This window comes from Carassius gibelio, chromosome B8, assembly GCF_023724105.1.
Source record: "Carassius gibelio isolate Cgi1373 ecotype wild population from Czech Republic chromosome B8, carGib1.2-hapl.c, whole genome shotgun sequence".
NCBI lineage: Eukaryota > Metazoa > Chordata > Actinopteri > Cypriniformes > Cyprinidae > Carassius > Carassius gibelio.
Genome location: NC_068403.1, coordinates 14,664,332 through 14,687,582, shown reverse-complemented (window position 1 = coordinate 14,687,582; position 23,251 = coordinate 14,664,332).

Here is a 23,251-nt window from a genome sequence, read left to right as displayed (position 1 = left end):
TGCCCTTTGTATTTGCTTTTATTTTTTCCCAGTACCCCTAAAAATGTACGTCATGTGGAAACATTTAATGCATATAGCTTTATTCAGGTCAAAATAAATAAACAAAGAAGCAAACAAACCTGAATGAATTAACCCAACTGCAGTAGGTTACTGGATAATATTTTTCAGGGTCAAATCAAGTAGGAAAAACAAAAACAAACCTGCACCACTACAGTAAACAGTTTCTTGTGTGTTATAAGCAATACACTAGTATTTCAGACATAGCACTTCGATCCAGATCCTCTAGAGATACAACAAGTAATGAATGTAGACTTTGCTCCAAAACACCTCTATTTCCTTTGAGTGGTCTGGAAGCTTTCAGGAGGCCTCTGATGCACATGGACTGATACAATGTGAGTTGAGCCGATGATGAGCCGACAGTCATGCCTCTGTTTCGTGTCTGACACCTCACTTCCTGTGAAGTGTTGTGGAGCTGTCCATGGTGCTGCATTGGGAGTGATGCTGACAGCTGCTATGTTCCTCCTTATCACAATGCACAAACATATGCATGAACAAACAAACAAACAACAACATGGACTCAGACACATTCCCTACACCTCACAGCTGTCCATTCTGCTCATCGGGTATTCTCAACCCAGTAGACTACATTTTTGAAGAATTGTCGTATATCTTGCAAAATACATTGCAAACAAATTACTTTCTTAATCAGATTTATTTATTTGTTTGTCTGTTTGTTTGTTTATTCTTACTATATTTTTTTTAATCTTGTTTTATGGAGTTTCAGATATACTTCTGATATAACACAGGATTTACTTAATATCTATTTATTTATTTTTTTTTATATTTATTGTTTATTTATATTTATTCATTTCTCTTTTGTTTATTTGGTAAGATGTATAGACTTCTTAAACCTTGTTTTAAGGAGGTTCCAATATTTTTCTGATATAAGACATTATTCCTTAATGTTTGTTTGTTTCTTTCTTTCTCATTCTCTCTTTCTCTCTTTCTTGCTTCCTTTCTTTTATTTTTCCCCATTATTAAAAAAAAATTCTGTGCAAATTTCTCTTTTGTCTTTCTGGAGAATTCAGTATAAGCAGAAGTTTTGTCTTTGTATGTAGGTAGCTGAGGTTTGGAGGGAAATCACGGAGTGAAACTAATGAATGGATTTAGAGCTCCCAGCTGACAGCAGAGTATTGACAGCATGGCAATAGGACAGAACCGACTCTCACCGACCCCATACAAGCAAACACACCGCTCTCGCAGTTTCCATAGTTACAGGTTAAACCTGCACTGCTGATACTCCAACTGGTTTATTGTACAACACAACATCCCAACGAAATAAACAGCTCAGTATAAGCAGTCATGACTCTGCAGGTTTTAATTGACTCACTGAGATTTTGTGAATGTATTTTCCATTACATTGCAACAGAAGTATCTTTAAAATGTGCTCTAAAGTCTTATGCTTCTTATGTTGAGAGGTCAGGTCAAGATGAAATAACAGAGAACTAAGTGAAGTCAAACTTGTCTTTGATTTTATCTGCTGCTCAACAGTATCATCTCTTCTAAAACTAAATGTATTCAGAGAGAATGATGAAAGAGAACCTTCATCAGCAGCTCTTTCTGAAAGAAAAAAAGATTAAAGTGAGAGTGGAGAAAAGAGATCTGTACTGTGTTACATAGTGATGCAGTTTAATGAATGAAGTTGGATGGGTATTAACACTTTGGCCACCAGATTGTAATAGAAACGATACAGCGCTTCTTTTCCTTGAAGTCTCTGGTTCTAATTATATATATATATATATATATATATATATATATATATATATATATATATACATATAGGACACACACATGTGATTCAGTAGCATGTGTCACGCCCAAGCACCGGTCTGTTTTGTTTTGTTTCCCTCGTATCCCATGTACCTTTTGATCTACTTCCTCCTTGTATTTTCCTATGCCCATATTTGGTCTTCCTGTTCCTGTTCCATGACTGTTCTATGTAATTCCAGGTGTGTCTTGTTTTTCCCTATTTGAGTTGTGTATTTAAGGATCATTCTGTTCAGAGTTTCTTTATCCACTGTTAAATGTCATTCCTTGTCTGCTCTCCTGTGCTCCTGAAGTTGTTCCTATTTGTGGATTATTATTAAAGATTGTTGAAGTTTATTCTGTGTCTCCTCGTTCCCTGGTTTCAGGGAACTGTGACAGCATGATAGTCCAGAAAACAGACGAACATTTTTACTATATGCAGCCTTCTCTAATAATTATCATGAATACATGGTTTTGCATTTATTCAAACCAAAAGGGTAACTAAATACCTTTATATATATATATATATATATACACACACATACATATATATATATATATATATATATATAATAATAACAAATAAATGTTTCAAAATGTTTAATTAATCCTAATGAGTGACAACAGTTTAATCACTTTTAACCAGGTTAACCTGTAATCATAATCCACTGTAGCTCTTCTTCCCTGCTGAGGATATGTGTGAGCAGGACTACAGATTGCGGATGCTTGTATTGGCCCTCAGTGGCTCTGTAATTGGACAGAGATATCTCGGTAGGGGGAGCCGGTCTAAATGGACATGGCAAGAGCTTTGCGTAAACTAATGACTCTCCATGGACTCGGAAGGAACAGGGAAACACCTCCATTATGTGGAGCTTACCCTCCGTAAAAGTGTTTCATGAAATGTTCTTGAAATCAGAGAGAGAGCGAGAGAGAGAGAGAGAGAGAGAGAGAGAGAGTTGCATTAGGTCCATTAAAAAATATCAAAGGCAAAGACGAATTCCAGAAGATAAAAGACTGAAAATTCACCCAGCAGAAACATTAGCTTTTATGAAATAAATGTGTTTGCAGCAGACCATACTTTTTATATTATCCTCAAGATAAATCATGAAGCATATTAGATGTAGAGTGTTTCTATATTGTGTTAGATACAGTACAGGGGATCGGATTCATTCTAATAGACACACTGCTAACTGTGTGTAATTTTTGTAGTTCTATAGTGATATGCAGCATAAAAACCATACTGTTAGCTCTGTATTAATATTGCTACTTGACCAAGTTATAAGTGGTGTTGTTAGCTCTATTTAGTAATAGTATTAATTACTAATATTAATATTAGCAATGCAGTATAATCACTACTGTAAACTCTGAAGGCATGCACCTGAACTGCTATGTGCACTATTGTTAGCAATGCAGTGTAATTAGCTGTGTGTGGTATTATTAATGTGCTATTACTAATGTGTTTTAAGTTAGTTATGCAGCGTATTAGCACTGTATAGTTGTGTACGGTATTGCTATTAGCACTGTATAGTTGTATGTGGTATTATCAATGTTAGCGATGCAATATAATTAGCACTGTACAGTATCATTATTGTTGTTAGCTATGCAGTCTAATTAGCATTGTATAGCTGCATGTGGTATTATTAATATTAGCCTAGCGTTTAGAGTAGTATTAGAAGTGGTGTTAGCAGGGTATGGTGCAGTACAGCATAAGCAGCAGTTTAAGTGCGTATTTTCGACAGCAGTGTTAGCGGGACTAGCCTGTGGTGTTTGAGCTGTGGGAGCAGAATCCCCTGCGGAGTTCTGGACTGCTCCCAGTAACAGCCCTGTTTGACCCACTTCACATCACAAAGCCTCAGACTCCAGAGACCCATGCGCACTCAGCATAGCGTCTTCACTGAGCGTGTTTGTCTGTACTTCGCAACAACACCAGAACCCCCTAATACATCAGCGTAAAGCAGATGACTCCCACAGGAAGAGAGAAAGAAAGTGAATTGCCCCTCTCTTTCTCTCTCAGAGCTGTAGATCAGAGCTTTAGATCTCAGCAGAGGGAAGTATACCATGTTCCTGCACACTCAAACTGATTAGAAAGCACAATCTCCAAAAGGCTGGCTCAGCAAAGATTTTTACAGAATAAGGGAAGGAGGCCATCCTCTCTTTTCAAGCTATGTTTAAGCGGTCCTATGCTGTACACAGTGTCACATAGTCTTCTGTGGCTCCCTTTGTAGATTTGAAGATGTTGTGTGATGTGTGTAATCTGCTGTGTCAAGCTTTATCTTAGCTATAGAGCACATATCGTAAAGTACAACACACACACACGCACACACACACAGTCCCTTTGGAATCTAGCACTTTTTTTCACTGTGTTATTGATGTATTTCTCCATGCTCTGCATTAAAACATTGGATCAGAATCTAAATTTTAGCAGTGATAAAGTGCCTCATGCACATTGACAGCTGTGGATGTTTAACAATGAGTAGTGCTTTGGAACTGAACATCTCCAATGGAGATGGAGTTTTAAAACTAACTCCCATTTGAACTACCTCAGGATAATGATAGAACTGAAGTCTGTTTGTCTCCCTGTCTGTTTAAAGTATAACATGCCATATTGAGATCCCAATTACAATTGTACATGCATAATAAATATACACATATTACGCAAACAAAAACTATGATTTTGGATGCAATTAGTCATTTTACAGCACTAGTTTTCTCCCAGCTATTATAGACAAACTGGACCAGTTTCTCTCTTTCTCTCTCTGTTATATAAAACTATTGTTCAGAGGGTTTTGTTTGTTTGTATCTCATGAGGTTCCTCCCAGTGATGGACATGAAATCCTCAGACCATCTTAAATTTAATAGACTTTATTTTTACCCTCATAGATTGTTATAAAAGCCTCATGATATTTACTTTCTGTAAGCCAGTGGGGAAAGTTGCAGCTCTGCAGACAGCACCTGTTGTGGCTGGTTTACTGGTTACGAAGACCTCATCAGAAGCTATGACTCATCGTGTGACCTGCAGCGCTTGTTTACCTCTTACCTTCCTTATTATTTCTGACATGAAAATGCACATATTTAGACACTGCGACAAGATAAGGTGATTTAAGCAGAGGTTGTAGAGTACATCTAATAAACTCTCACCTCATGAGGTGAAATGTAACACACTAGCTATGTTAAGTCGTTAGAACTATTTTTAGGATCACACACACTGAAACATCACTAACAACATCTCACTGAGTCATCAAGACTTTCCTACACAGCTGAAGGCAGAATCATGTGGCAACGTTAAATTAGTGTGGTGCGTTCAGAAAACCTTTCTCATTCATGCTTCGTTGAAGCCGTGAGCTCTCTGATGCCTGCATTGCTTCTCTGTGCTCCAGTAACTGCTCTCTGCCTTTCGGACCTGCTCCCCAGCTGAACTTCTACTCCTCGCTCTGTTCCTCTGACTTTGCTCTGATTGGTCTCCTCTCTCTTACAGCTCTCTGCTCTCTGATGTGTAGATCCTGTAATCTCACACACCTACTGCTGAGCGAGGTTCAGTTTCACTTCTGTCCAGCCTTGCACTTTTCTTCAGATCAATAACACCATACGGAGCTGAGGTTTCTTAGGATCTTACTATTAATGAAACACTCCCTTAAGCACACACACACACACACACACGAACACACACACAGTGAAAGAATGCTACCTTGTGGGCAGTGGAATGGGGGGAAATGCAGACACATTTTTAAAAGTTGAACTTATTTTAACTTGAGTTCTGTGATTTTAGAATGGTAACACACAAGATTAATCCGTCTAGTGCATTTAAATAAAAACAATGTAAAAATAGCACAATAGAATGTAAAAAGGTGTTTTGTGTGAATGAGCCATGGTGCAAAATGCTCAGTAAGTGCAACATTGCTAATAATTTAATGCAGAATCTGTATGAGTTCTGGACATGCACAAAACTCAAATCTGTTGTGACTTGTGGATGTTTTGGAAAAGCCTGTTTTGTGCAAATTCAAGGTAAGAAAAAAAAAACTTCTTAGATAGATTGTAAAATGTTTTATCTTTTAATTTCTGGTTTCAAGATCATAATTTTATTTAGAATAGATCAAACCATACACCATTGTACATATGATTTTATTTTTTTTCTCTGGCCTCATTTACGACACATTATCTGGAATGTTCTAGCATCTGTGTGAATGGAACAGCTTTCAGGGCCAGCTGGAAATATGGGTCCAGTTTATGTTCTGCCGAAATTAGTGCAAGAGGAATAAGAGCATGTGGCATAAACTCTAAACTACACAGATGAGAGATTGTTTGTAATACTTTAGTATAGGGACCAATTCTCACTATTAACTATTAGCATGCCTTTTATTAACATATTGGCTTTTTATTAGTATTATAAAGCATTTATTCTTCTGTATATGATCATATTATAAAATCAGAATACATCACTTTATTATTGACAAGTTTGAGAAACATGCTGTTTGCCCAAATAATAGTGTGCTTTTGAGGTTTACTGATGAACATAACTGGCCAAACTCTGACCAACTGGAATGTGACTGGGGACATACTGTAACCTCCCACCCCTAACATCACCTCTGTCCCTCTGTTCATGTAACCACACAAAGGTTTGAGCAGCCATGTCAAATCTAATCATCAGAGAGTCACCTTTCCTATGAAACATACAAAGACACAAACCATAAATATTTTATAAAGTAGCTAAGCCACAATGTATGTGTGTTTAAGCAGCACTTGAAAGTCTCAGAGTGCATGGTGTTTATCGATTGGTTATCAAGCCTTTCAGTGTGAAATAATGGCTTTGAAAGAGAGGTCAAACTCAGCTGCTCATTTCTGAGTTTAATCAGCCTTACTGCCGCACACAGACCCAGTCAAACACTGTTGCTATTGATCCCCCGCACACACAACCACACACACACACACACACACACAACCACACACACACATCACATACTGTACAGCTACAAAGCTGGTTTATATTTATTTACATCCCATTTTAAACTTTCTATTTAGCAGCAGCTAAATTTTCTTTCTGATTAATCTTGAAACACAGTTGTCTAAAGACCAATCAAGCTTGTTCACACAAAGATCTGTAAAAACAATGATTTTACAGGATTAAAGGAAAGAAAAGGGTTAAAGGAAATGTCAGTAAACTTAACGAATAATGTCCTGGCAAAACAAAATTGGCAATTTTTCTGATTTCTGAATTGTCTGAATAGTCCCTTTTCTTACAGTGCACTTGAGTCAAGGTTGTCTGTTAGAAAAGGCTTATTTAAAACATTTTCATTTAGCATAAAAAGGTATTTTTACTGAATGATGATGTCTCTTCACAAGGATAACTGTCTGACAAATACTGTACTCTTAATGTTAAAATGGGCTAGCTGTGTCAAGTAAAAGAAAATATGCAGGGCAGGAATTTGACCGCCCTTTAAGCTTAATAAAATAGATAATAAGGAAAGATTTAATGAAACTTCTGTCATTTTTTTACATGAATTTGCAAGGATAAAACATTGTCCTTCTTTTCCTTAATCTTTTTAACTCTTCTTTGCACTGTAAAATATATATTTATTCTTATAACGAGGGTTTTTTTTTTTTTTCTGGCACGCGAAGCACAGTGAAACACCACCTGTTGTAAAACATGAAAAATGTGACTCATTTTGGTGCCATAATGTGAGGAATCTTCCACATATGTGTCACCAAATGGAGTTTTAGAGGGAAACATCTGATTGTACAGTACATTTTGTTAAAAAAATTATAAAATATCAAGATAGTCACTGATGCTTTAGTAAGCATCTTTAGTAGAGCATTTGGACAGCAAATAAATGAGTCAGCCATGTTGTTTGAGAAAATCATGTTGAAAAAAGACTGATAGTTCAGATTGTCCAATAGTTCTCGCAGTGGTTTTAAAATAATAAAATGGTATTGAAAATTAAAATTTGGTTTTTATATACCGTACTCGCCCTCAAGTTATTCCAAACCTGTATGACTTTTAAACACTTAATTAGAAGAAAATCCTGTCCTGAACATTGTTTTATATAAGTGAAAGCTACAAAATTACAAAAGGTATGATGAAAGTAATACAGAAGTTGCCCAGACTGAGGTACTAAAATCCAGATTATCTGAAGCTATATATTTTTTTTTTTTGTGAGAAACAAACTTTAACACCTTCAAATGACTTCAAAAGACTTGTAATATAGCACACACGTTGTCTGGACTACTTTTATACTTTTATGTCAGAAGAAAGTAAATGATATAGGTTTGAAACCCTATGAATGTCAGTAAATGATTACATAATTTTAAACTTTGCATAACAGGTCCCTTTAATTTTGGACCCACATACACACATAGGTAAACCATTCATATAGAAAGGGTACATGTGTGCGTGTTAATATGAACATACTTTAAAGAAAATTAACTTCCAAGCATGTATAACTGGACTACAAGATCTTCACAGAGGCTTGTCTGAGCACTTACTCTCTGACAACAAAAACATGTTGAGGTAAATTAGGCATAGATTGATAGACACACACATTCGCATCTGCTCAGGTAAGTAATACAGAGAAACATTGTTTCACACGGCTCTGCTAATTAATGATGAATGAACTGCTGCACCACGTTCAAATGATGTCTGATCTCTGAGGAGAGAACTCGTGCTGACTAACAAACATTCCATTCATATTCCTCTCTCGCTCTCTGCCTAGGGCCTACATTTGACTCTGAAGACTTTGCAAAACACAATTTAAAAGACAAGGCAAAACATCATAAAATAAACACTCCACGACACAAGCAGCCCATGTTCATCTACATATAAAGAGACTTTCTCTCATAGAAATCGCAGTCTTCTCTCTGGTGCAATTTCAACATCATTCGTTACTACTGAGATGCTCATATCGGCATTTCAATAATTTGAGTTTACAACAGTGTCACTGACTGGGTTTGAACTGCTGCTGTGGATAGAGAACATACTGTATTTAGACTCCATTAGTCAAAGATCTGTTGCTCAGATTATCAATAGATTTTAAGTGCTTCAGCACTAATCTCAATGTGAATGTCTGATGAACATCTGCCAGCCCTATCTGCCAAGAACCATTAGAGTAGTCATAAGACTCCAACGTCTGCAGCCTTAAACCTCTAAGAAGAGCTGCAATGGGTTTCCATGCAGTCACAGCCAACTCAGCAGACCAGGATTTGGAAATAGTTGATATATTGTGTTGTTGGTTAGAAAATGATTTTTTTTTTTTTTCAGCTGTTTGATAAATGCTGTATCAAACCCAGGATTTCTGGCTTGCATCTATATATTGAAAAGGCAGGATGTGCCTCTGCTCTAACTGCTATTGATGTGTGGAGCTCTCTCACAGAAATATGGAGAGATATACAAGTTTCTGGTTGAAGAAAGAGCTGGGTTTTTCTTGGACTATGGGAACTTCCGGGCTCTATCGGTTCTGACTATTAGAAAAATGGCCTTTACTTTTAGAACTTTAAACACACTTTACACTCTAAGCAGTTTAAGGTGTTCATTAACAATGTTCAACAGTGTATATACATACATTAGAGGGGACTTTTGTCATTTTATTTGCTAAAAGTCATGAACATTGCCACCATTCCATAATTTCCACTACTACTTATCTCAAATAACTGACTTTTAACATTTTTACTTAAGTATATTTTATACTGTGTAGCCTACATTTTATATTGCATTGTTTTTTAAATATCATTATGTACTGTTTGTATGTGTTAAGCATATATTTGGCTGCTAGGTTCTCTGGTACAAGACAAATTTCCTTGAAATATATGTTTTTGTATATTAAATATTTAATCATAACATATAATAATATCCAATGTTGGAAAATATATTTAATTTAATTTAATTTCAACCAAATTATGTATTGTGTGTAAAAGCACACATGGACTATTTTGTTTTTTAATTTTTATCGCTAACATTTATGTATCCTAAATAAACAATTACATAAGATTTTCAAACTTTATTGGAGTTAGTGCATAATAAAAAGTTTCGTTTCACAAGTGATAACTTTTTTTTAATCTGTTTACATCATTCAAAGTTCTTCATTGATGCTGCTTACTTGGTCAACACATTCAGTAACTTTTAATAAAACTTTATTAGAGTCAAAAATGACACCTGTGGCACAGTAATAATTTATTTTATTTTATTTTTTTTACAAATGTTTAGAAAACATTTTTACACAATACATATTTAAAATGGTTTTATTTTGTATATAGATCTTTAGTTTTTATTTGAGTTTTTATGAATCAATCTTATAATATCACAATTCTTCTTAATTAATAAATTTATTTATTTAGTTAGTTAGTTAGTTAATGCAGTACCTTTTCAAAAGTTTATTTTATTTTTTGTACCTAATTTACCCCTAAAATATGCATATTAATACTTTAAAGGTACATATTATTACATAAAAGAAAACATATAAGTATCTTAATTGTGCATACAGGAGCTTTTTTTCTTAGAGTTTATGATGTCATTGAAACGCTGCGAGCAAGTGGACAGAGAAGTAAATTGTGGGCAATAACAGAAACACTGAGAATGACAGAATTATTGTATACTACCTTCATGGTAAAGCTAACAATAGAGCACACAAGAGAACACAAGACCCTGGTGTAGGAGCGAAAGCAAGAGAGTGATGTACATCCCCTATTGACCAAAAGCAATAAGCTGTCAGCCATGGCTTTTCAGCCTGATCAGACAGAATTATGTTTCCTCTCTGTATATCAGCCAGCCAGACAGCTCACTGTAAATTATCAGACGGCGGTTAACCCTGCAGTTACAGATGTTCCTTTCTCTATTTCCTCAGTGCTTTCTTCAGCATGTGCCAGCATTTGTGATTAGCTTGGCCTTTGCCTCTGATTCTCCACTGCGTCCACCCCTGCAAGAGCAAGTATGACTTCCTGAGACTGCCGTGGCAAAACTCACATTACATATAACACTCACCATAGCAACATGATCCTTAGCTTTCACGGATCAACTTTACCAGCACACTAATTAGCAGCTACACTAACCTAGCTGTCTAAAATGCCAGGAGGCTAAGGGAACTTTTAAACGTGTTCCAGAAATATAGCACCTAATGAAGTCAGGTGGTCAGAGCTGCCCCGTTCATTCTCGTCTCAGCGTAAACACGTGTTTTAGCGTTCGCAAATGAACATGGCCAGTCTGTCCAAATCAACACATTTCTAGCATTGCTTTTTGTTTCAATTTAATCTTCTTAGATGAAGTGAGCTCATAATGAATGTTAACCTATCTTTCAGTTCTGTCGTGATTGAATAATTGATGTCACACATTCTTGCCGAGAACGAAATAATATGTAGACATATTAAAATAACTTTCCCGAGATAAAATAAAACTGATTAAAAAAGGGATGAGTGAAATTAAAGAGCGAGCGAGAGAGGGGCCCTTAGGGTTTAGCTTCGTATTTAAATGAGGAGATAAAGCAGAGACAGTTCTGTGAAGTTAGTGGACCATTTATTAAATACTAGGGTCTACACTGCTTCTGTAGTATTTATGAAAGCTGTTAACCATTCAGCCTCGTCTCCTTTATTTTATTAAAACCTGAGACTCTCTGACCCTCCAGTTAAACAACCTTGAGATTAATACTCACTGATTTAACCATAATTGCTCTGATAAAATAATAGTTATGGCTATTGCAGCACTCCTGGATGTGACGGATGAGCAACAGGGTGGGTAGACAAAAAATGACAAGCTCTTCTGTCGCAGATTTAACCCTTCCTTGGACCCACAGAATTTACTGCTTAATGCTTTCTCAGCCTAAAACTTAATGACATTCTCCACAAAAGGTGATTTGAATATGACAAATGTAAACATAACTATTCTGTTCATTAAAAGACTAAGAGAGCAGGCAAAATAATAATTTTTATTTTTATAGTTTTATAATTACTGTTTAGAATAGTGTATTAGGGAACACATTAAATTGATCAAAAGAGTAAAATCCAAGAAAATAAAATCAAAAGATTTCTATGTGAAATAAATTCTGTCCTTTTGAAATTTCTATTCATTAAAAAGCCTGTAAAAAATGCATCCTGCTTTGCACAAAATATTAAGCAGCACAACTGTTTTCAATATTGATAATAATAAGAAATGTTTATTGAGCACCAAATCACCTTATTAGAATGATTTCGGAAGGATCTGCTGAAAATTCAGCTTTCCCACCACAGAAATGACATGCAATAATTTTCATTTATTAAAATGTAATATATATGCAAAATGAAAATAAAATACATAATAAAAATACAATACTGTTTATACATATATAAATAAATAAAAACAGTTGTTTCGAATTGTAATATTGCACAATATTACTGTTTTTACTGAGCATAAGAGAGAATTACAAGAAACATCTCTGACCACATGCATGTAATTTATTTCTAAGTGGATTTTTCAAAGTATGCACATTTTCTTCCTTTGGGGAGTTTTAAATGAGGATGTAATGTAAAGTGATTAGTAGTTCTCAAACTGCCAGACAAGGGGAAAAAGGGCATTGTTTTTGAGATACGAGTTAAACCGCAAATCTGAATGAGCCAGCAAAACTAGTCTGCTAAGCTCCAGAGTCCTGCATATAAATCTCTAGTTCTAGTTAATGTCATTAACTGCTGTTTGATGCTGATCGGCATCAATTTGCAAGCAACTGTAAAATCACCTGAGTGCAAGATGCTCAGAGCTTGCAGGCATGAGGGGGTGGTGGCATTAATTCAGAAAAGCTCTGAAATCAGCAGGGTTATGCTGGATGAATCTCTGCACAGTTCACCAACTCCAACCACTACCATCAGCAGAACCTCTGTGTGTGTTTGTGTGTGTGTGTGTGTGTGTGTGTGTGTGCGTATGTGCTTAAGTGAGATGGATGGCTTCAACCCTGAAAGAGGACAGCTGCCCTGCTCGCAAAACCCATGACAAGTTACAGCATCCCGAACAGGTTTTCTTGCCTTCGGGACACATAGAGGACAGACATCAGAAACTTGTGCCAACATGTCTGCCAGCTTTCTTGTGACACCTGACATGCATCCTCACAACCATTCCACTCACATCCAGACAGAGAGAGAATAAGTAGCTTTTATTCGTGTTTCACAGGGGTCAAACACCTGCACAACTATCCCCAGAGGAGCAGAGAGATGGAGCATGAAGGGAAGGAGGGATAAAATGGAGGGAAAAAACAGGGTTGAGGTGATGAATAGGTCTTACTGCGGCTGCACGATCGAAGCGATTGATCGGCACGGCCACTGACTGATAGTTTCGCCTTCCGTCAAACACACAAGGAGAGATAGAGTCTGATAGAAAGGTGGATTAATGCTGGGTGGGGTTGGGGGGAGGCACCTATAAATGAATCGAATCTTTAAAAACGTCAAGTTAAACTCAGCACTTGAGTTATTTCCCACAGCTGTCACATAAATGATTTAGACCTTTTAATGAACCGGAGACAATCTGGAAAATGTGTTTCTTAGGAATCATAAATATCACAATTGAGCATTAATGTTTTTTTTTTTTTTTTTTGCTTTATAATTATTTGGGGGTGTTAAAATACTTTCTCTAAAGCTGTTTTTTTTCACTATCTTCAACCTTGTCATACAGTGTGAATGTCACATTTCACTCCCTAGTGCCAGTCACATGGAACTTTCAAATGTTGAGAAGCAACCCTTTGATTGTTCACAATGGTAATATGAATGAATGTGAACGTGAATGCATCCACAGAAAACAAGTGACCCCCAATTCACCTGAAAGAAAAACGGAGGTTTTCTAGGGCCAATCAATGCAAATAATGATTCAATCGTGGTCACACTTTATTTTTAGGTGCAATTCTCGCTATTAACAAACCATTAACTGACTTCTGCCTCAATAAACCGCTAATTTGCTGCTAATTAATACAGTACAAGTCAAAAGATTTTGAACGATTTTGATTTATTTTTTTTATAATTATCTTCTGCTCACCAAGCCTGCATTTATTTGATCCAAAAAACAAAAAACAAAACAAAAGCAGAAATATTGTGAAATATTTTACTATTTAAAATAACTGCATGCATGACTGGTAAGCAGAAGAGACTTAATAACATAAAAAAAAAAAAAAAAAACATTTTAAAATCTTACTGTTCAAAAAAATCTGACTGGTATTAAGGTAGTTGTTAAGTTTAGTCTAGGTATTGGGTAGGGTAAGGGACATAGAAAATGTTCATGCAAAATATGTGCTTTATAAATACTAATAAACAGCAAATATGTTAATAGGCATGCTAATAAGCAAGTAGTTAATAGTGAGAAATGGTATCTATACTACTAAAGAGTAACTATTACTTCTGCCATAATAATTCATAATCACCATTTTCTAGAAATAGTGATGAAAAAAAAAATCTGTTTTAGAGGAAAAATACCGGTAGTTCTACCCTCACACTCATAGATTTGAGTTTGAATACATCACATCTGGGTGAATACCATCTAGCAACAGAAGTTCAAATCAGAATGACGTACTTCTCTAAAATACTCTATTTTTAATTATTTATTTTTTTCAGTCTGTAGTTGTGGTTTGCTGAATATAAGCTAGTGAACCTGTTTCATAGTCAGCTAGTCAGTTTAAGGCTAATTGCTAAACAATAAGAAACAGTAGAACAAGTTCAGCTTTTTCCACTGTATAAATTACCTTTAAGAGCTCAGTTTCAATGGCACTATTAAAGTTGTCTTTAAAAAAATTGGGACATGCATATTATTATGCTTGTGCCAAAGTAAATTATTGTAGAACTAATTCCCTACGCCAGTTTCCATCCATTGAGTCATGTTCAAATAGATGTTTCAAAAATGAGCAATTTTCGGTTTTATTAAGGAGAGTGAAGGGCAATGTTCACTCGTGGTACAATTACTGCAGCTGTTACTGTCAGTTTTAGCCCAAATCCTTCAGTGAATGCAGCTTTATGACAGACATTAATTTGATGGGCTATAAGCCATTAGAGGCTGCATCATTTTATACTGCTGATAAAATAGAAATGAAATTACTGTGCTGCAGTGTCTTCTCACTGGAGTGTCTCTCAGCAGCACTCTGTGGGGTGTTTCGTTTGGAAGTGTGGGAAAGATGGGTCTTTTAAACCATGCTTGAAATCGTTTACCTCACAGTGGGTGTCTTTAATAAAATATGCTTAATAAATATATACTTGCACTGAATATATACAGACTTTTTTCCCCTTTCACAATGAGCGCAGTTTAATCGTTGGGGTCATCAGGTCACTGTGCTGTATGCTTACTCCTGGATTGGTGAGCTGTGTTACTGATCATAGATTTTGAAAACATAAAAAAATAGCTCATGAACATGTTATTATATTTTTAAAAAAGAAACAGTTCTTGTGCTGCTCCTGTAAAAACTGACATGCTGTATGGAAAAGTGTTTGTTTATATGTGGCAGCAGTGCATAATGCATCATATCATGAACAAGATGAATGGTTATCAAAGTATTTCTGACATGGTTTTCAGTGCATCATTTTTTATTAAATCGCTGTATGCGGCAGAGATAGATCACACAGAACAGTGAAATCATTCTCCGTGACATAAACCTCTCTATGGACAACTTGTTTTTAAGACTTAGCTTAGCATTACTGTTTAGAAATTTGAGGTTGGTAAGATGTTGAAGTCTTATACACACCAAGGCTGTATTTCTTTGATCAAAACTACTGTAAAAACTGTCATTTTATATGATTATAGATATCATTATAAATTAAAATAACTATTTGAATATATTTTAATATGTAATTTCTTCCTGTGATGGCAGCCATTAAACCTGTCTTAAGTGTCAAATGATCCTTCAAAAATCATTCTAATATGCTTATTTGCTGCATTAAATGAGATCGTCAGTGGCCCTTGTCTCTCATGTTGCTGTAAATTGCCAATTCTCATTGAAAATAAATGACTTCCAGTTGGTTTAGTCCTCTCTCTCTCTTTTCTGACTGTAGGCACATTTGGTGTGCTGTTTCTGTCACGGCCAGCTATGAAATAGTCCCTTTTTCTTGTGTTCTTCTCAGTGTGTATTCTTCCCAAAAATCCAGAACTGGAGAATAAATGTGTTTAGAGGATCCGTACAGCCAGTGAACACTGATATAATTGCTGCCATTTTATCATTGTGTTCTCAAGCCATTTGTCTTGCTGTCTCCATCCTCTGTTCTCAGGTTTTTTTTCTTCTCACTGCTCTGGCTTACTAATTAAGCTCCAGCACCATGGGACTCACTTTTTTTTCTGCTTCTCTCCCAAATACAGGTCACAAACTTCCACAACAGGAAACATCCTGGCACACACAGGAAGATGAAAAAGAGATCTGAAAATAGTCTTTTTGCAATTTCAAGTAAATCAGGTGAATTCTGCAATGCATCTAAATGGAAGGTTTTTTGTTTATAACCAAAAACGCTGACAAGATGAACAAGAGCATGTTGCACAGATTTTAAGTTAGATTTTTTTTCTATCTGTGCCTTTAACCCCAGACAGAATTATTATTATTATGTATTATGTATTGTATTATGTATTATTATACCTTTTCTCAATTTATTTAGAGAGAATACAATTATTATTATTATTATTATTATTATTATTATTATATACATACTAATTAATCACCAGCAATAAATATTTATGTGCATATGTTCAATCTCTCTAAATACTGATAACACTGATATTTGTTAACTGAAAACAATTAACTGATAACTGTTTGTGGTATATAACAACAACAACAATAACACTGACAACAACAACAAACCAATAATAAAAATAATAATAATATTTTTCTATAATTACTTTTTTAGCACCAACAATAGATATTTAATGCAAACATAGCATTCTCTTTTTTTTCATAACAATTATTATTGTTGTTGTCATTGTTATTGTTGTTGTAATATACCACTAATGTATAAATCAGCATAAATACAACAAAGATTGTGCCTCCCCTCATATCTTCATGGTGTCAGAAGATTCACAGAAGCAGGTGGCTAAGAGGGGACTGTTTCTGTGTATGATGAGGCACACCTGAACTTATTAGAGCCTCATCAGCACTGCCATAAAGGCTTCCACATGTCTCTCTAACAGGACACGGGTCTCCCATGTGTATGACCAAGGTGTCCTTAAAGTCCAGGAAGGGTATGACATAGCAGGACCCCTATAGACAGAATGACCGCCTGGTCCTGTGCCTCTGGACCTAACGCCCCCTGCACAGCCTGACCTTCACTTCCCTATGGACACTGTAAATCCTTGTTATTTCATTTATAATAAAAGCCTGCTGTTAGTTTCTCACTGCAAATCCCACTGTGTTCGTTTGCTCTCTGCCTCACAAGAAATAATAGAGGTTCCAACTGCAAGCTTCTTTTCCAACGGTTTGATTGTCTTTGTCAGTGTGGTTCTGGATAAGAACTGAATGGTTGGGTGATGAGTGTTCAGCGCTGCTTTATTCTGTACAACATCTACATAGGCCATTTTCTGTCCATTTGCCGATATATATATATATATATATATGTGTGTGTGTGTGTGTGTGTGTGTGTACAATTATATATTTTATTTTAATTATCATTTTTATTTATTTTCATGAATGTTTGAGAAGCTTGAAATCATTTGAAAATGAATTATATTAAAAATAAATGTGTAAACTATACATACTTATACTTTAGATTGCAACATCCCTGATACTATAATTCTATTACAGTTTTATTATTATTATCATTATTATTATTATTATCATTATTATTATTTTTTTTTTTTACAAATAAAGAAATATTTTAAAATATTTAAACAAAAAGAAAGCAAACACTGTAACCAACAGGGAACATGGTAATCTGGTAAGTTTGTGTGCATTTGGAAATTATATTTTTTCAACTAAAGCCAAGATTAATTTCACATGCAGCACGCAGTAAAAATTATATGAATATTACAGTGCATAAATCAGCATAGTTTGAAGTCACGAGGTTAAAGTTGATCGCATGTCTCCAGTGAAGCTGACCTCTCCTGTCCAGATTCCATTCGCATGGCACAAGATCTCACAGCTAAATTCGACTAAGTTTTGTGAAATAAAATTTTCATTAGTCATTTAAAGGTTTGTTTAAATAACATGCATATTTGCTGAATGGTGATGGCAAACGAGAAAGTATTATGTTTGCCTTTCTGTTACTAATAATATAAAAGCAATCATTAAAATAGTTTTTGTTTACCTTTTAATTAATTTGTTCAACAGTTCTATCCGATTATAGACAGCCTTCTATCTGTATTAGGTAGAACTGAATGATGACAGCTAACAAGAGGGAGAACATGAGCACTATAGACGTCTATGGTGAGCGCTGTGTGCTGTGGCGCTGCCGTTCTCAACGGCATCAAAATAAAAGTCCCGCCTCGAACACATCGCCAAGCACATAAACTTATCGGCCGATGCCGATATTTGAAAAATGGCAAATATCGGCCGATATAACGGCCTTGGCAATATATCGGTCGACCGCTAGCGTTAAGCTTGTTTTAATTATATGTAGAAATATGCCCCTATATATAGATATATATATAGGTTTCACAACATATCTATGTGTGTGTGTGTGTGTGTGTGTGTGTTTAATTTTTGTTTAATCTAATCATTTCTGGCCAGTGTTTTGAAAGCAGAATGAAACCCAATAATGTCACATTCTGAAAATGTCAATTATTATTAGTAGTAACAATTTCTTAAATGTTTTTTTCCCCCTCTGAATTTTTCCGATACCAGCAGATGCCAGTTTTAAAACCCTTTCCATAAACCATAAAGCATTCATATTGAGCTTTGGGTATGTAAAAAGATATCAAACTCTACAAACTCTATAACCCTGGACTAAACTAAACATTTCAGAGACTTTCAAAGTTTAAACCATATGACACACTCATAAAACTCATGTGTCTCTTTCATCCTCATTGTTTTTCATTTTTATCTCTCTTTCACTCATTCTGTTCATCTGTTGTTGCTCTGTACTCATCCTCTTCAGTGCTAATGGCTCTGTGACAGGGCCATCTGTTCACACACACACACACACACACACACACACACTGGACTGTGTGATGCTAAATGGCACTAGTGTCCTGGTATCTGATAATCACAACAAATTTAAATAGGGTGTGTAAATGTGTTAGCATAGGGCAAATGTGATCATTCTATAACATTACGCTGCATGGTTACACTGGAGCAATGGACTGCAGACAAGAGCACATTAAACTACAAAGATGCACCACTGAACTACATTTGATGCATCATAAAACTTAAAAGTGCAACAACACCATAGCATAAAGTCCAGCATAAACCACAGTATTAATTAAGCAATTAGACCACAGGATGAAACTCCAGCTCTGGAGATCACTGGATCACAGCGGTGGAGACGGTTGGCAGCATCTGAAGGAATTTGACCACAGGAGTCGCATTAGCTCGGCAAGTCCTATAGGACCAAATTAGAGCATTGGAATCTACAATCCCTCACACACTGAACTATTTTCTGCATGCCACTGGCACATTTTCAGGAAAAGTCAAGGGATCTGGGTACAGACTCCTAATGTGAATGAGGGGAAGCTTCATCTGTGCCAGCAGAAGTCTGGCCTATAAACCTGTAGATGTGACTCAGATAGGGGCTGTTTATTTTAGGTTTGCCACTTTAAGCTTCTTGAGCAGTTAATATTTTATGTTCGTCACTGAATCAACAACATTCTCAGCATGCATTTTCCTAAAAAAAAAAAAAAAAAAAAAATTATCAAGATATTTAGATGTACATGACAGCCACAGAAACACTCATAAATAATATTTTTTTTTAAAGAGTCAAGCTACTTTTCATTGACATTTCCACATATTTACACTTGTTCTTTCAGCATCACCAAGGACTGGATCTCCAGAGACATGATTAAACTTAGTAAATTTAGTCATGAAATTAATGAAATAAAAATGTGAACAGAGAAATGAGACTAAATATATAAGAAAAAAGAAAGAATTATATATATATATATATATATATATATATATATATATATATATATATATATATATATATATATATATATATATCTACTTACATCTCTCTAGCGATCTCCAAGTCTCCATCGTGTGTGTGTGTGTCCACTACCTCCAGCGTCTTGAGTTCTCCACCAACAGATCCCATCAACACTACCTCCAGGACCATTACCTCAGTACACTACCTGCTCCTCTGCTTGTGCCTCAATAAACTGTTTACTGTTATTTCAGCCTCCTGTCCTGGTTTACCATAACAATGTTCAATATCTAAAATATATTTTGGCAAGATTTAATTATTTAGTGGCGCAACTGAAAGCAGATATGCAAGTACAAAAATCTCTCACTATTTATTAAAAATGTACTACTTCTATAACACATTTTAACATTTGAGATTATATAAATGAACTTTGCTCTGCATTTGAACTTTACTATATTTATTAAGCCTTTTTCCTCATGAGGATTGTTGGAATGTCCCTATGCTTTCAGATTTTACTAACTTTGTAGAGGTTTTTGTTCCTCTCAATGTAACGAAAACCTGAACCTAGCAGTCCACTTGCATTACTGCTTTCTCCAAAGAATGAGCTCAAAGAAAAACAACAACATTTTCTTAGACCATAGCAGTACTAGATTTAGTACTACTATTCCTGAATATTTAATGTCAACAAACACTTTGATGGGGAATGTTGTCTTGTTGAATGTGGAACAGCAGAATGACAGAGGGGTCAGTTAAATGTTACCATCATGCCAGCTGAATTATTAAGATCTGCTAGATTTAGCTGTGAGGTGTTTGGCTCCTGAAAGATCTTGGTGTCCTCTCACATTATTATGCTAGAGGGGATCTACCCAAGAGCAGACAGAAAGATTTCTCCTCAATATTACTTGCTGTTTCTTTTATCCTTGTTGTCAGTGGCATACACCCAATTCACCTATTGGCTTGTCTCTGTTGTTCTAAACACCACAAGCCTTTTGGGTCTCTGGAGGGAACGACTCTTCTGTGAGCATGTTAAGAGCCAACTGCAGGTCAAAAATATTTATCATCACTTTGCAATTTGGGGCTGAAACTTTCCATTTCTTCTACACTTGAAAAATGAATGTCCTTTCAGACATTGCTATAGGCTGCAGAATACTGTATGTGACAAACTCTCTCTCTCTCACACACACACACACAGTTTAGTGTGTGTACTGTGTTTGTGTGCTGGGAGGTTATTAATGCATCATAATTTAGCCGAAATGCATTAAAGCCCCAACCAGTGTTTTGATGCAAATTTCTATTCGAAAAACTATGAAGACAACATTTCCAATCTCTATCCAATCTTTCCTCTATTATTGTTCATCTGCCTGGCTGATATGAAAATAATGAGGAATGATGTGTTTTTATCAGCAAACAGTTATGTAGGTCACCGATGTTAAACTTCGGAACGGTGGAAGACACACTTACACAATCCAGCCAGATAAAGCATGATTAATATGCATTCCTCTGCGTGTCTTTGTAGCTATGTGTGTGTGATGGCGATAATGCTAATTTATAATCTACAGATGTTTTTGATTAAGCTGCTATCCTCTACCCACTTGTAATTTTATGCTGATTTATTCTGTAATGTTTGCATCTTTAAAGCAAAACCTTTCAAATTAATAAAAGTGATAATTTATTAAATAATAAGTGTTAAAATTCTGTTGTCACGGTCATGTGTGCATGTTAATCAAGCAGAGTGCAAGTTTGGAAAATCACCATGGCTGTGTTTTGGCTTTAGACAATGCTGATATAAAGGGTGATACCACATGATATTGCTATGAACAGTTCAATAAACAACTTTTTGGAAATTGTATTGTGTCTATGTTGGTTGCATCAGTGATAAAAGTTCCAAATGAAGTCGCAGGTTAATTACCGATGTGCATTTAAGAGCAACACATATTTAGTTTCTAAATTTACTAGTGTTTTTGAACACATTGGTTTAGTGAATGATTCAAAGACTCATAGTGACACTTTAAAAAATAACAGTTCTTCATTGGCATTAGTGGTTCCGTGAAGGAAAACTAACATCCATGGAACCTTTCCATTCCACAAAAGTTTCTTCATAGTAGAAAAAAATGGTCTTCAGATTTTTTTAAATGTTCAGATAAATGGTTATGTTCACTGCTCACTGAAAGCCTCTTTGGGAAACCAAAAATGATTCTTGGAATTACAGTGGAAACTCTTATTTTTTAAGAGTGAATGATTCAATGTTTATTTCAAGAACTCTTAAAGACTATGTACAGTGCAGAAAGAGGCATCCCTGGAACGCCGCTCATCCAATCAGATTCAAGAACTACAACTAATTGTATAGCCCTAACTATCTTGCAAATGGCTGCAGGTAAGCATTTGCTTCACCTACAGAATTAAATTTTTTATGCAACCTATCATACAGCTTTCACATCACATCACATTCATATACAGTACATGCAAAACCTAGCATTAATGTGTTATGTATGTACATGTGCACTTTCATACACATACAATATACAGTGCCTACATGTATACGCACAGTCACACAACAACAACCGTACAGTGATTCTTTCCCTCTTTATTTCTCGTCTTTCTTTCTTATTTATTCATCTAGCTCACATTTTATTTTCGTCTGTTGCTGTCAGTGTGCATGGTATCTCTCCTGGCCTTTTCCCTCTACCGTCAGACTTCATTAAATCTGCAAGTTGTATTTGCATAAGCGGCACCAAGTCTCAACACCTACATCTCAGGGTGACGTGTCATTTCCTGGTGTGTGCGAATGAGAGAAAGTCAGGCAGTGCTTGACAATATGTGTCTGCAGCTTTGTTCACCTGTTTGTATTTTGCCAGATTCCCACTGATTCAAGGTAGCCCAACAATCCCAGATGCTTTAGAAAAGAGCTGCGCCTATTATTATTCCGCAATGTTCTGTTGAATTTTAAAACTCACAGTCTGGTTGTTGTGCGGGGGGGTATTTCTGCTACAGTGAGTTCCAGGATGTGTATGTGTGCCTCTGGGTGTGCGTTTCATGATATCATGTATTACGATATCAGCATGCATCTCCATACACGGCCTATGCATCATTTCACTTTCAAATTTCTCTCTTTGTGCACCTCTTACTCTTTCTCTGTCTCTGTGCTGCTGCCGTTGTGGTTTGTATTAATGAATTTTATTTTGGGCTAATTTCTTTAATCTCTTAATGACATGCACAAACATTCTCAAGATTTCCTCAAAGCTAAATAGCATGTGCATTGAACAGATCTGAGCATTTGATTAGACAAAAGCAAATCCCATTTTGTTGTCAGAAAGGGAAGGACAGAGAGAGGTGGTGCATAGAGAGCGTACATATTTACACTGTAAAGAGTTATTTTAGATCCTTTTGAAACATGAGGGTGTGACTGCGGTTTTGTCTTAAGGCGTAAAGGTCAGAAAGCATGATACATTTATAATGCTGATTATGTTCTTTTTCT